The following is a 13,080-nucleotide window of genomic DNA, read 5'->3' on the forward strand; positions in this document are numbered from 1 at the left end:
GCTGATGCCATCTAGACCTTGAGAGTCTTTCAGAAGACTTTTAGAGTCAATGACTCGAGTGATCGCTGAGTCTGAGAAAAGAGAGCATCTAGCTGCTCTGATTCAAGTCTTGTCAACTTTAGTTGAAGTGTCGGAATAAGTGACAGAACCCCCAGTGAAACACGGAGGTCCAGAGGATAGATCAATAGAGAAATACTGTAGATTTCAAGAAAGAAGTCACTCTTCATTTCTTGGTTCTTCTGTGGTACGTATAAAGACCGCTACAATAGCAAAGAAATTGAAGCCAGTTTAATTTGATATTTATTGGACATGAAAATATGGCCTATTAATTGTAATGCATTTGAGAGTCGTATAATTAATTGGAGTCCATTTGAACTGCAGATCACCCCAAAGCCTTGTCAGAGGTCTGCTATGATGATAAACAATCATGTCACCTCCATAGAAATCATACACAGCAACCACTGTTTAATTAAATGTCTACTTTAACACTATTACGATAGCTATTACTGCACTGTGAGTATAAATGAAATTGGATTCCAATAAACAATAAATCAGATATTATTTATAAGGCATTGTTATTTAATACTATTCAAAAAGACATAAAAAAATACACATAATCACTAAGGCAGATAAAAAGAAAACATTTGCTGATTCATTGCTGCCTTTTAACATTATCTACTGTAACACCTCTCTCGCTCTCTCTTGGCTCTCCTTCTCTTCTTTGTCTCTCTCTCTCGCTTTACCTCTCAGCTCACCCAGCTCTCTCTCTCTCTCTCTGTGTACTCCTTACTCTCAGCCCTCCCTCTCTCCCTCTCTCAGCTCTCTCTCCATCCCACTCTTTTCTCCCGCTACCTCTCAACTAGACCTCCCTCACTCATACCTCTGTCTCTCTCTCCTTACCTCTTTAGCTCTCTCCATCCCATGCCATCTTTCTCTCCTCTCGGTTATGCAAAAACTCAGTGAATCATTTATTCAAGGCCCAGCATTTAGAAGTCTTAATCCTGGGCTGATGCTCTTAGGGTGAGCCATAATTGTTTGAAACTGTAAAAGTGGAATTTCAGCCACTCAGATAATCACCCGCTGTTAGTTAATACCTGAGAAGAGAGGGATGGATGGATGGAGGCAGTACTGGAGGGATGGAGTGAACAAAAAAGCTGTCAGCTCGCCTGGTCAGCCTGGTCAGAATTATCATCCTCGCTTGGCCGGTGCAGGGGGGTACGTCAACACTCACCGTTCATGCCCAATTCTGTCCTCCCTCCTTCCCACCTCACAAAATTGTCCACCCCGTCCGCCCCAGCAGTCCCGGCCTAATGGAAGCTGACAGGATGTAAATTAGTTTTTAAAAGAGTTGGCTGGCGGATGGTCATTTTTCTCATTTAGTGGTAAGATGAGCTGGCCATGCCCCCAGCTGTCTGTCTTCCTTCCTGTGGGTTAAGAGGACGAGAGGCTCAATTCAACACATCAGGCCTTGATTACCATCTTGACGAGGCTGCTCCTCTCTCCATTTTCTTCCCTCGCTGTATCTCTCTTTTTTCTCACTCTACCTTTCTCTCTTTCTCACCCTCCCTCTCTTCGTCTCTGCTTCCCTCCCTAACTGGGGAAGCAGAGGGCGAAGCAGAGAGAGAGAAGGAGAAAGTGAGAGCAAGTGAGCGAGAACAAGAAACCTATGGTTGTAGGATTTTGTCAAGGCTTAAAAGTATTGTGTTGCAGGTCTGTTCAGCACCAAATAAAGGCAGCAGCAGCAGCAGCAGCGTGAGCTACCGTAGCGATGTGCTCTGCTTCCTCCAGGCTGTCTGTCTCTCCAGCCTGGCTCTCTCTCCCTCTCTTTTTCTCTCTCTCTCTCTTGCCTGTCTCTCTCCAGGCTCCAGCTCGGCTGGCTGTGTGTCAGAAGCTCTCTCCTTCCTCAAAACACAGAGCCTATAGGAACAGCCAAACCAGCCTTAATGGACCGGCCTTGTCCATATTGCATGTGTTTATACTAAATACCAGATTAAGGGCTTCATAAGGACACAGGGTTTTTAAGGATAAGGATAATGCACAACAAAAGGATGTACAATGGGATTTGGGGTTGATAGTAATTCTACCAGGTGATACCAGGTGTTTTTGTGTGTTTCTTTATAATTGCTTTGGTAACTGTAGGCTTGTGATTTATTGTTGTCCACTCTGTCCCTGTCTTTGCTGGGTTGACGAGGTGGCCTTAGTTATCCTGAACATGTGAAATGATTTCATACTGTCGATGGCTCCATATACTCCATTTGTCGTGGTTCACAACTACGTTTGACCTTCCAATAAAGTCTCCAAGCCAATGTTATTTACCTTCAAGGAAGATTACTTTTTCCTCCTTTGAGTAATGAGCATTTCTGAGAACACCCACATGTACAAAACCGAAGTGCAGTAACTAACATTCAAAGCCAGGTCCATGTCCACGTGCACCAGATGTTTTCCTGGGTTCCTGTGAGGTGCATGTATACTGAGAGAAAGAGAGAGATTAGTCATTAATGGAGGCTGTTAGCGGTGGTGTAAAGTACTTAAGTAAAAATACTTGAAAGTACTACTTAAGTAGTTTTTTGGGGTATCTCTACTTTATTTTACTATTTATATTTTTGACTACTTTTAATTTTACTTCACCACATTCCTAAAGAAAATTATGTACTTTTTACGCCATAAATTTCCCTTGGTACACAAAAGTACTTGCTGAATTTTGAATGCTTAGCAGGACCGTAAAATTGCCTAATTCACAAATTTATCAAGAGAACATCCCTGGTCATCCCTACTGACTCTGATCTGGCAGACTCACTAAACACACACTTTGTTTGTAAATGATGTCTGAGTGTTGGAGCATACCCCTGGAAAGAAAAATAAAGAAATAAAAATAATAATAATAATAATTATGCCATCTTTTTTTGCTTTATAAGTAATTTGAAATTATATGTTTAGCAATTACATTTAGTTTTTATACTTAGGTATATTTAGAACCAAAAACTATTAGACTTTTACTCAAGTAGTATTTTACTGGGTGACTAGAGACATTTTCTACTAAGGTATCTTTACTCGTACTCAAGTATGACAATTGGATACTTTTTCCACCACTGGCTGTTAGTTAGTTAGTTATTGGTGTTTAACGGAGCCTGAAATCCCAGCTGACACCAGCATGTCTTCTTCTTCTTTGGGTTAGAGAGGAGAGCCAGAGAGCCTCGATCAACAGTCAAGAGGATAGCACTGGCCTGGAACACCAAGCACAGACTGTACAAAACTGTACAAAACCAGGCAAAGGGTACGATGATAAGGAGAGGTGTTTGTTTAGACAGAGACTGGATTTTAATCCGAAATTAACAGTTTAGTTGAACAGCTGTTTAGATCTGTCACAAATTCCAATCTGGTTAAGGAAAACAACAGACATTCCAATTCACAGTCTGACTCTCAGCTATCTTTGTATAGATCGAAATGTAAAGGTAGTCAATAGAATCACATCATACAACACAAAGGATGCCACAACTGTTTAGCACACCTCTGCTCCTACAGTGCGTCCCTGGTGTATTAGTCAGGAGCTGAGGTAATGTTTAGTCTCTCACTGTCCTAACCTTGACAGATCATTGGACCCAGTGCTCAGAAAACACCAAACAGTTTTATGGCTAGAAAATATTGGTGACGGAAGACATCTTCAGAGGAAAGCATCTGCACGAGCCATATTGCTTATTGATCTCCGTTCGAAAAGCGCTGGTTGCACTTCTTTAGATTTATATTGTAAACAACGACTTACAATATCAAATGTGAATTAGCACTTAAATGTTTTCCATCACAGCAGTTCACATTTTGTGCCATTGGTGCAGTATTGGTATTGCAGCAGACTTGCAGAGGTTTATGTGAAGACAGAAGGAGTCTTAGTGTTTAGTGTTGGTTATTAAAGCAGAGGCAGGCTGTCTGCTCTGTCTCTCTCCTCTGTAGATGCAGCTGACTGACAGAAACACAGCACTGTGCCTTAGGACGGTAACTGGAAACAGTCGAAGGCATAACATCAACCTCAACACTCACACACAGACACACGCAAGGAAACATATAGACACATGTACAGGGCCTTCGGAAAGTATTCAGACCCCTTGGCTTTTTCCACATTTTGTTACGTTACAGCCTTATTCTAAAATGGATTAAAATTGTTTTTTTCTCTCATCAATCTACACACAATACCCCATAATGACAAAGCAAAAACAGTTTTTTTGGAAAGGTTTGCTAAAATCAAAAATATCTAATTTACATAAGTATTCAGACCCTTTACTCAGTACTTTGTTGAAGCACCTTTGGCGGCGATTACTGCCTCGAGTCTTCTCGGGTATGACGCTACAAGCTTGGCACACCTGTATTTGGGGAGTTTCTCCCATTCTTCACTGCAGCTATTTTCAGGTCTCTCCAGAGTCGTTAGATTGGGTTCAAGTCCGGGCTTTGGCTGGGCCACTCAAGGACATCCAGAAACTTGTCCCAAAGCCACTGCTGCATTGTCTTGGCTGTGTGCTTAGGGTCGATGTCCTGTTGGAAGGTTAACCTTCGCCCCAGTCCCAGGCCCAGGTTTTCATCAAGGATCTCTCTGTACTTTGCTCCATTCATCTTTGCCTCGATCCTGACTAGTCTCCCAGTCCCTGCCGCTGAAAAACATCCCCACAGAATGATTCTGCCACCACCATGCTTCACCGTAGGGATGGTGCCATGTTTCCTCTAGACGTGACGCTTGGCATTCAGGCCAAAGAGTTCAGTCTTGGTTTCATCAAACCAGAGAATCTTGTTTTTCATGGTCTGAGAGTCTTTAGGTGCCTTTTGCAAACTCCAAGTGGGCTGTCATGTGCCTATTACTGAGGAGTGGCTTCCATCTGGCCACTACCATAAAGGCCTGACTGGTGGAGTGCTGCAGAGATGGTTGTCCTTCTGGAAGGGTCTCCCATCTCCACAGAGGAACTCTAGAGCTCTGTCAGAGTGACCATCAGGTTCTTGGTCACCTCCCTGACCAATGCCCTTCTCCCCGGATTGCTTAATTTGGCCGGGCGGCCAGCTCTAGGAAGAGTCTTGGTGGTTCCAAACATCTTCCATGTAAGATTGATGGTGGCCACTGTGTTCTTGGGGACCTTCAATGCTGCATTTTTTGGTACCCCTCCCCAGATCTGTGCCTCAACACAATCCTGTCTCTGAGCTCTATGGACAATTCCCTCGACCACATGGCTTGGTTTTCCAAATCATTTCAGAATCAATTGAATTTACCACAGCTGGACCCCAATCAAGTTGTAGAAACATGTCAAGGATGATCAATGGAAACAGGATACACTTGAGCTCAATTTCGAGTCTCATAGCAAAAGGGCTGAATACTTATGTAAATTAGGTATCTGTTTTTTATTTGTAATACATTTGCACACAAAAAATAAAACCGGTTTTCGCTTTGTCATTATGAGGTGTGTAGATTGCTGAGGATTGCTTATTTATTTAATCCATTTTAGAATAAGGCTCTTGCATAAGAAAATGTGGAAAAAGTCAAGGGGTCTGAATTCTTTCAGAAGGCACTGTACAAATACGAACACATCAACAGAACAGGATTGGGAAATGCGGATATGATACACATATCACTATAGAGCTATAGGAAAGAGAGAAAGCATTTACACAGACAGATATACACACACAGTAATATTCTCCCAGTTGTATGTGACCCACTTTGCCTCTTTCTCTACGGCAAAGACATTATCGCAAGCTGTCTTTTGTACCTCTAGGAGAAACTCCTCATTGTACTTTGCTCTAATCAAATTAAAATGTGTATGAGACACGACTCCTCCGAACATCACACCGAACCTCCAGGATACGGGAGAGATTATTGAAATTCAATCAGATGTAATTAAATATTTACAACCGTCTTGACAATCGCAGGCTACACACGCACATCACACACGTACACAAACACACACACACAAACACACACAAACACAAATGAAAAACACAAGGATCCTTTCAGGAAACTCACTTCTCATTTGCATCCTATGAAAACTTCTCTGTCAACAACAGCTGTATTAATCTCCAGCTGGTGTTGGTGGAACAGGCTGATCCAGTCAGTCAGGATTAGGAAGGAACGTCAGTCATCCAGCCAGCCAGCTAGTCAGACTGGTCCCAGTCAGTAAGTCAATGAAAGTCAGTCTGTCGGACTGAACAGCAGAGAGCCAAGTGTGGATAAGAGAAATTCAGCATCTGGATCTTAACAAGTTGGAGGTTCATCTGGAAGGTATAGGCCTTCACTCAGAGCCTAACACACGACCTTTGAAGCCTCTGTGAAGGCTTGGATTTGTGTCTTTCATGGAATCCGAGCCCCTGGCTGAAAACCAGGACCTTGGACAGAACCACCTAATGTAGCAGGAGTCTGGTTATATGGTGCTGTCCAAGGGACTGATATCATCTCTTTTTATGTGTTTTCACTTGCATTAGATCCGTAGCCCGTTGCAGGGTAACCCGTTGCAGGATACCCTTTGCAGGGGAACCCTTTGCAAATTCTTCAGCATCATAATCTTGCAGTTCATTAAATATTGACCAGGTGTACTGCTCTGCATATATACAGTATATTGTTGTATAATTATGGAATCCCTTCCACCATAATACATACAGCCAGCAGCATACACATATGGAGTCAGTCAGACTATTATTTCTGTCCTAACTGTCTGAGCAAATGCCTTAATCAACTCTGCATCAATACATTCATATGCATATGTTATTATAATCAAATCCCATTGAGACTGTCTATAAATCATTTGATTTGGTTTACTTATATATATCAGGTGTTTACCTATTAGATATGTATGAGGAACTTACATGTGAACAATTAGACACTTTAAAGTAGATGGTCTAGAAGAAAAGAAACAACTTTTTCTGTCTGTCAGTTTTTGGCATATAGAACAGAATAATTAAATAAACGTAATACAAAATAAGGTATGATAAATCTTACTTCCTTGAATAAATTGGATGACTTTGAAAACCAAACCGTCTATATTAGCAAGTGATGGTTCTTTCATGTATTTCATTTATTCTTAAAATATTTCATGATAAAAAGTATCTCATGTAAATTATTCTAAAACTTTTCCCACAATGCCTCCCTTCTTCGCGTGTCATCATCATCTTCGTCTCTCAGGACTGGAGGTCAGCATTGTGCGACAAACACAAGCACAAAAATAAATGAGATATTATAGAGAAATTAGTAAGTATTCCACGCCTTTTACAATGCAATACTGCAGCAATCAGCAGGATCCAAAGGCTGCTCATTGACTAAAGTGACAAAATCTCTGTCTGTGATGAGCTCAATTTTTGATAGATAGTGACTCTCAGGCCGGAATTCAATCAGTTGCATTGAGGGTTCAGTCAGATTGTTTATGCTGTGTCAGAGTTGTTAACCACATTAAAACCGTACACTGCAAGACACTCTCACAGGCATCTGTAAAATATTACCATTAAATATTTAAACATAACTCAAGAGCATTTTTTGATAGATTGGGAGATTAGAGGTATGAGAGGGGAGAAGCTACTTGTCATGAGAACAGAAAGAGAGCAGGACAAACCAGCGTTAGAGAGCTTGTTTTTCACGTTCTATGGCTGCCATTTTGTGACCACGTTATTCATGTCGAATAAGGTTCTCTACAAAGGTACAACATATAAAACTGTTAAATATATACGTTTTAGGCCTTTCAAAATACATTTAATGCAATTTGTCTTTTCACCACCCGCCCGCCTCAATCAGAAATGACAGTTTCAATATTCTCATTTCGCCTCATTGATGATCAGTAGTTTTGCTCTTTTACCGTTTTTACCAACCATGCTTATTGCAATGTGTCCCAATTTGTAGCTTTTGAAAAATGCAAATCAGATTTTTTTTAATACATAGATATATGTTTACATATATCTCCAGTTTCAAAATACAGTGGGTGGGTTTAGTCAGAGAAAAAAATGCCAGCAAATTGTTTAAAGGTAACTCCTTTGATTGTATGCGTGTCCCACTAGACTCCATAGTCTATGTTCAGAATGACATAAAGCCCAACATCTACAGCTATGAGGGCCGTCATTGTTGTGGAGCGAGAAAAACAAGTATCCATTTCTCTTTTGTCCATCTCGTCTTACAATAAACTGTTATTTTTTTTCCCTCTTTGGTCTATAAAAATATGGAGAGTGCCAAAGGTGTACTCCTCCAGCAGAAGGCTATTCACAGCAGAGCACAGGGCGAGCAGTGAGCATGTCATCCGGTCCAGTCTGGTCCATAGTCAGGATAAATCCAGTCCAACGTTTGGTCCAGTCCATAGTCTGGCGCTAGGTCAGACACATCAGAAAGCCTCGGGCCAGGTTCACAATAATCCTCTTCTTTGGGATACATCTCTCTGTCCCATTGCAGTCTAACAGAAGCAGGTATGGTTGAAGTAAGTGGTAGTCCTCTGTCCATGAACATTAGCAGACAGGAGCTGAACAGTACAGTAGTCGATCTAAATGGCTCCATAGACACCACTCTCTCCCTCTCTGGACAAGGCGCTGACGGAAACCAGACCTCCACGGTACTAGAGGGTGCCGTGGAGGGCTCATTTACAAAGCAGACGGACGCTAATAGAAGGGGGCAGACGGGACATGTTGATCCAATGACAGACAGTGGGTTATCTACAGCAGATGGTCATTGGTTGGTCGGAGCCGCAGAGGGGTGGAGCCAGGAGTCAGGGCACAGGAAACATGAAATAGCTTCTCCAGAGTCAAAGATGAGACCTCGCTCTCGACTTCAAGTGCCCCCAAACCCTCCAGTGTTGGCTGTCGTTGACTGTGTTTAAGAGACCTGCAGATCAACAAGAACACAAGTTCTGTCAGAGTACAGGATAATCAATGCTAGCTAATCACAGACAATCCTTAAACAGTGCTAAGTTGCTAAAACTTCAAAACATGCTAAATAAATCAATGCTTGTGGTAGAAGTTGCCCAGGCCATAACCACAGACAGATCTAGGATTAGATGACCAAATGCCAAATCTCAATGTTGACATTGAAGGGGGTGAAGAATACCTTGGACAAGTTGTTAGGGTACACATCTACCTACTCCGCAATGACTGTCCCTAAATGAACGTTGTATATTTCACTCCCATTATTCCCATAATAGATACTGTATGTGGAACTTATTCAAATGTCTACAGCTCTGAAAGGAAGTTATGAAGAAATTAGACAGTCCCATACTAATCATTGTCAACAACAGTATGTTCTGGCACTCAAATATTGTGAATTCTGCCGGGGCATTAAACCATAGTAACAAAACAAGTCTTACAGTGCAGAACTGTAAAACAATTAATCAGCCTCACAGAAGAAATCTGGAGAGAGAAAGAAAAGTGTAGCTGGTCGGCACGCCATCTGGCCTATGTGTGGTCTCCAGCCAACGTGATAAAGGCATTGATGCTTTCCAAGATTGCCGGGGCTGCTTCATTTCTAATAATGAACCCTTGACAATTACACAGAGTGCAAATTGCCATGAAAGGGGGCAGGTGTTAGATTAAAACTGGGGATATCTGGGGATAAAAACAACAGGAATGGAGCAATCAGCAACTAAATGAACCTGCGTCATTTAATAGGATAATGTCACAGTGTAGTGTACTCAGTGGCTGCAGAGGAGAAGGTATGGAGGGAATGACCCAAGAGTATCCGGGCTAAGAAGAGGGGCATGTCTCCCACTAATACACCCAGTGCAGCACCAGCCAACCTGCCAATTAGCGCCATTAGAGATGCTGTACTGTTGCCGCGTCATTATGGCAGTGACAGTCACGCTGCCCTCTAGTGGTAAAATAAGGTTTACACTGAGACTGCATTGCAGTAACACAGTGGACGGAATAGACAACAAAAGTGCTGGTATGACATGGAAATTAAGCATTAATTTGTTTGTTTGTTGGTTCATTCATTTGTTGATTTATTTGTTTGTTTGTTCGTTCTTTCGTTAATGAATTAATTAATCCATCCATCCATCCAACATAGGCTAATGGCGAAAACATGGTAGCCTAGTACAGTAGTGGCAGGGTGTCTCTGTGATATCTCAGGAGAATTTGAATGCAAATGACTTTAAATAGACCGCAGGCAGTGAGACTCTGTCTGTGTTGGCTTCCCTTTCTCTTCCACTACAATATCTCTCTCACACTGGCCGTGGTAAAATATAATATTGTAAATCTTGCACTCAAATCTGATCTCTATAAAAATGGAAACTGGCTATTAATGTATAGCATGATTATTGAATAGGTTTACATAGAAAATATGTTATTTCTTAATCTTATACTGGGGAAAGGGGTGATACCTAGTAAGTTGGACAACTGAATGCCTTCAACTGAAATGTGTCTTCCACATGTAACCCAACCCCTCTGAATCAGAGTACTGTATCTCCAGGAACAGATTTCTGATGCTTAGGAGAATACTAAAGGCAATCCTGCTGGCCAAAAATATATATGCTGCTTTAGCTGCCCAACATTCAGGGTGACCCAAAACAAGAGCATCAATGAGATGTTACTTTATTGACAATAGCACAAGGTGTAGCATTTTCACGGCACAAATGTTTTTAGGACGCGACAGAACTTCGGGGGAAATTCAAATGGCGTGAACTACTGTGCTGTTACAGGGAAATAGAACAAAACAATCAATAGCTATCAGTATTCTCTTGAATAAGAAAAACAACTTATGGAAATAAAATATGGCTTGAGGCCATATTTTGATGCCTCTCTCTCTCTCTCTCTCGCTCTCTCTAATAAAGGCTGATTTGTGCCCCAAAATAGTAATAAAGGGATAATATGATTTAGATTGATAAGTGACAGCGCGTGTAACTAGGCCTATATTAAAGTGCCTGAGGAAGATGTGATCAAATGATTGAGGTGAGGTACTATAGGATAGACACGTTAGTATGATTTAGATTGATAACAGAGAAAGTAGGACTAGTAGAATCAGTACATGAGGAAGATGTGATCAAATGCTACCAGGGCTGATTGAGGATCTTTATGTTAGACGTGTGTGTTTGATATTCCCCAGACACTCCCCATGTTCTCGCAGGAGAAGAAAGTTCAAAGGTATCAGTGCTGTTATCTTAATCAGCGCTTTCATATTACATTTCCTCCACACATCAAATAAACTAACGCTGTTTTAAGCCCAGTGTAAATACACATCACACAGTGTACAGCACATTAGGTCTCCAGAGATCAAAGTTTGTGTTTGTGTACAGTATGTTCACTTTTATTCCACCGTGACTAACTTTGGGAAACCCTGTTTTAGGGTACATATTTTAAATATTAAAAAGGTACAATCATCACAGTTTCACTCTCAAAAAAAGGGGTACAATGTAAAAGTACATTTCTGTTGCAAATGTGTACGATAATTATTACCATCATCATACTTTCCTGCATGCTCTACTGCAGGTGGATAAAAAAAAAGGTTTTTAATATCTGTGTTTTTGCAGGTACATTCATTGATTGATTCATCTTTTGCTACACAAAGATAAATAACACACATTTTTCTAAACTAAACCAATACGTTTGGAATATTTTTTGCATCCGTTACTGAAATGGTTGTTCAAGTTTAAATGGCTTACAGTGCATTCAGAAAGTATTCATACCCCTTGACTTTTTCTGCATTTTGTTGTTTCACAACCTGAGTTTAAAATGGATTAAATTGTCACTGGCCTACACACAATACCCCATAATGTCAAAGTGGTATTAAGTTTTTGGAAATTCTTACAAATGTATTAATGAAAATCTGAAATGTCTTGAGTCAATAAGTATTCAACCCATTTGTTTCAGCACTCCAAAATATGTTCAGGAGTAAAAATGTGCTTAACAAGTAATAATAATTTACATGGATTCACTCTGTGTGCAATATTCGTGTTTAACATGATTTTTGAATGACTGCCTCATCTCTGTACCCCACACATACAATAATCTGTAAGGTCACTCAGTCAAGCAGTGAATGTAAAACACAGATTCAACCACAAAGACTAGGGAGACCAATGCCTCGCAAAGAAGGGCTCCTATCGGTAAATGGGTAAAAATGAAAAAAAGCAGACATTGAATATCTCTTTGAGAATGGTGAAGTTATTAATTACACTTTGGATGGTGTATCAATGCACCCAGTCACAACAAAGATACTGTACAGGCATCCATCTTAACTCAGTTGCCAGAGAGGAAGGAAACCGCTCAGGAATTTCAGCAAGGACAATGGTGACTTTAAAAAAGTGTGTGGTTGTGTTAGGAGAAAACTGAGGATGGATCAAGACTAATTACGTAACTGACAGAATGAAAAGATGAAAGCCTGTACAGAATAAAAATATTCCAAAACATGCATCCTGTTTGCAAAAAGGCACGAAGGTAATACTGCATAAAACATGGCAAAGCAACACTTTGTATACAGAGCAAAAAGTTACGTTTGGAACAAATCCAATAGAACACATTACAAAGTACCACCTTCCAAATTTTCAAGCACAGTGGTGGCTGCATCATGTTATGGGTATGCTTGTAATCGTTAAGGACTGGGGAGTTTTCTGGAAAAATGTTTTACGTAATAGAGCTAAGCACATGCAACATACTAGAGGAAAATCTGGTTCAGTCTACTTTATACCAGACACTAGGAGATTAATTCACCTTTCAGCAGGACAATAACCTAAAACACAAGGCCAAATCTACGCTGTAGTTGCTTACCAAGAAGACAGGGAATGTTCCTGAGTGGCCAAGTTACAGTTTTGACCTAAATGTGCCTTAAATTCTATGGCAAAACCTGCAAATGGTTGTCTAGTAATGATCAACAACCAATTTGACAGAGCTTGAAGAATTATGAATAAGAACAATGGGAAAATGTTGCACAATCCAGGTGTGGAAAGCTCTTAGAGATTTACCCAGAAAGAGCTGTACAGCTCTAATCTCTGCCAAAGGTGCTTCTACAAAGTATTGACTCAGGAGTATGAATACTTATGTAAATTAGATATTTCTGTATTTCATTATCAATACATTTGCAAAACAATCTAAAAACATATTTTTACTTTGTCATTATGGGGTATTGTGTGTAGATGGGTGAGTGGAAAAAAATCTATTTAA

General features: G+C 40.7%; 1 protein-coding gene across 2 annotated transcripts in view; it reads right to left on the reverse strand.

Annotated features, from left to right (window-relative positions):
- Positions 1-283: 283 nt before the first annotated feature.
- LOC139565787 (chemokine-like protein TAFA-5) overlaps positions 284-13,080 on the reverse strand; it is a 179,484-nt gene continuing 166,687 nt past the window's right edge. For both annotated transcript variants that reach the window (XM_071386350.1, XM_071386351.1), the window contains exon 5: positions 284-8,818. The gene's annotated coding sequence lies outside the window, so the exon portion shown is untranslated. The remainder of the gene's footprint in view (positions 8,819-13,080) is intronic.

This window comes from Salvelinus alpinus, chromosome 37 (genome assembly GCF_045679555.1).
Source record: "Salvelinus alpinus chromosome 37, SLU_Salpinus.1, whole genome shotgun sequence".
NCBI lineage: Eukaryota > Metazoa > Chordata > Actinopteri > Salmoniformes > Salmonidae > Salvelinus > Salvelinus alpinus.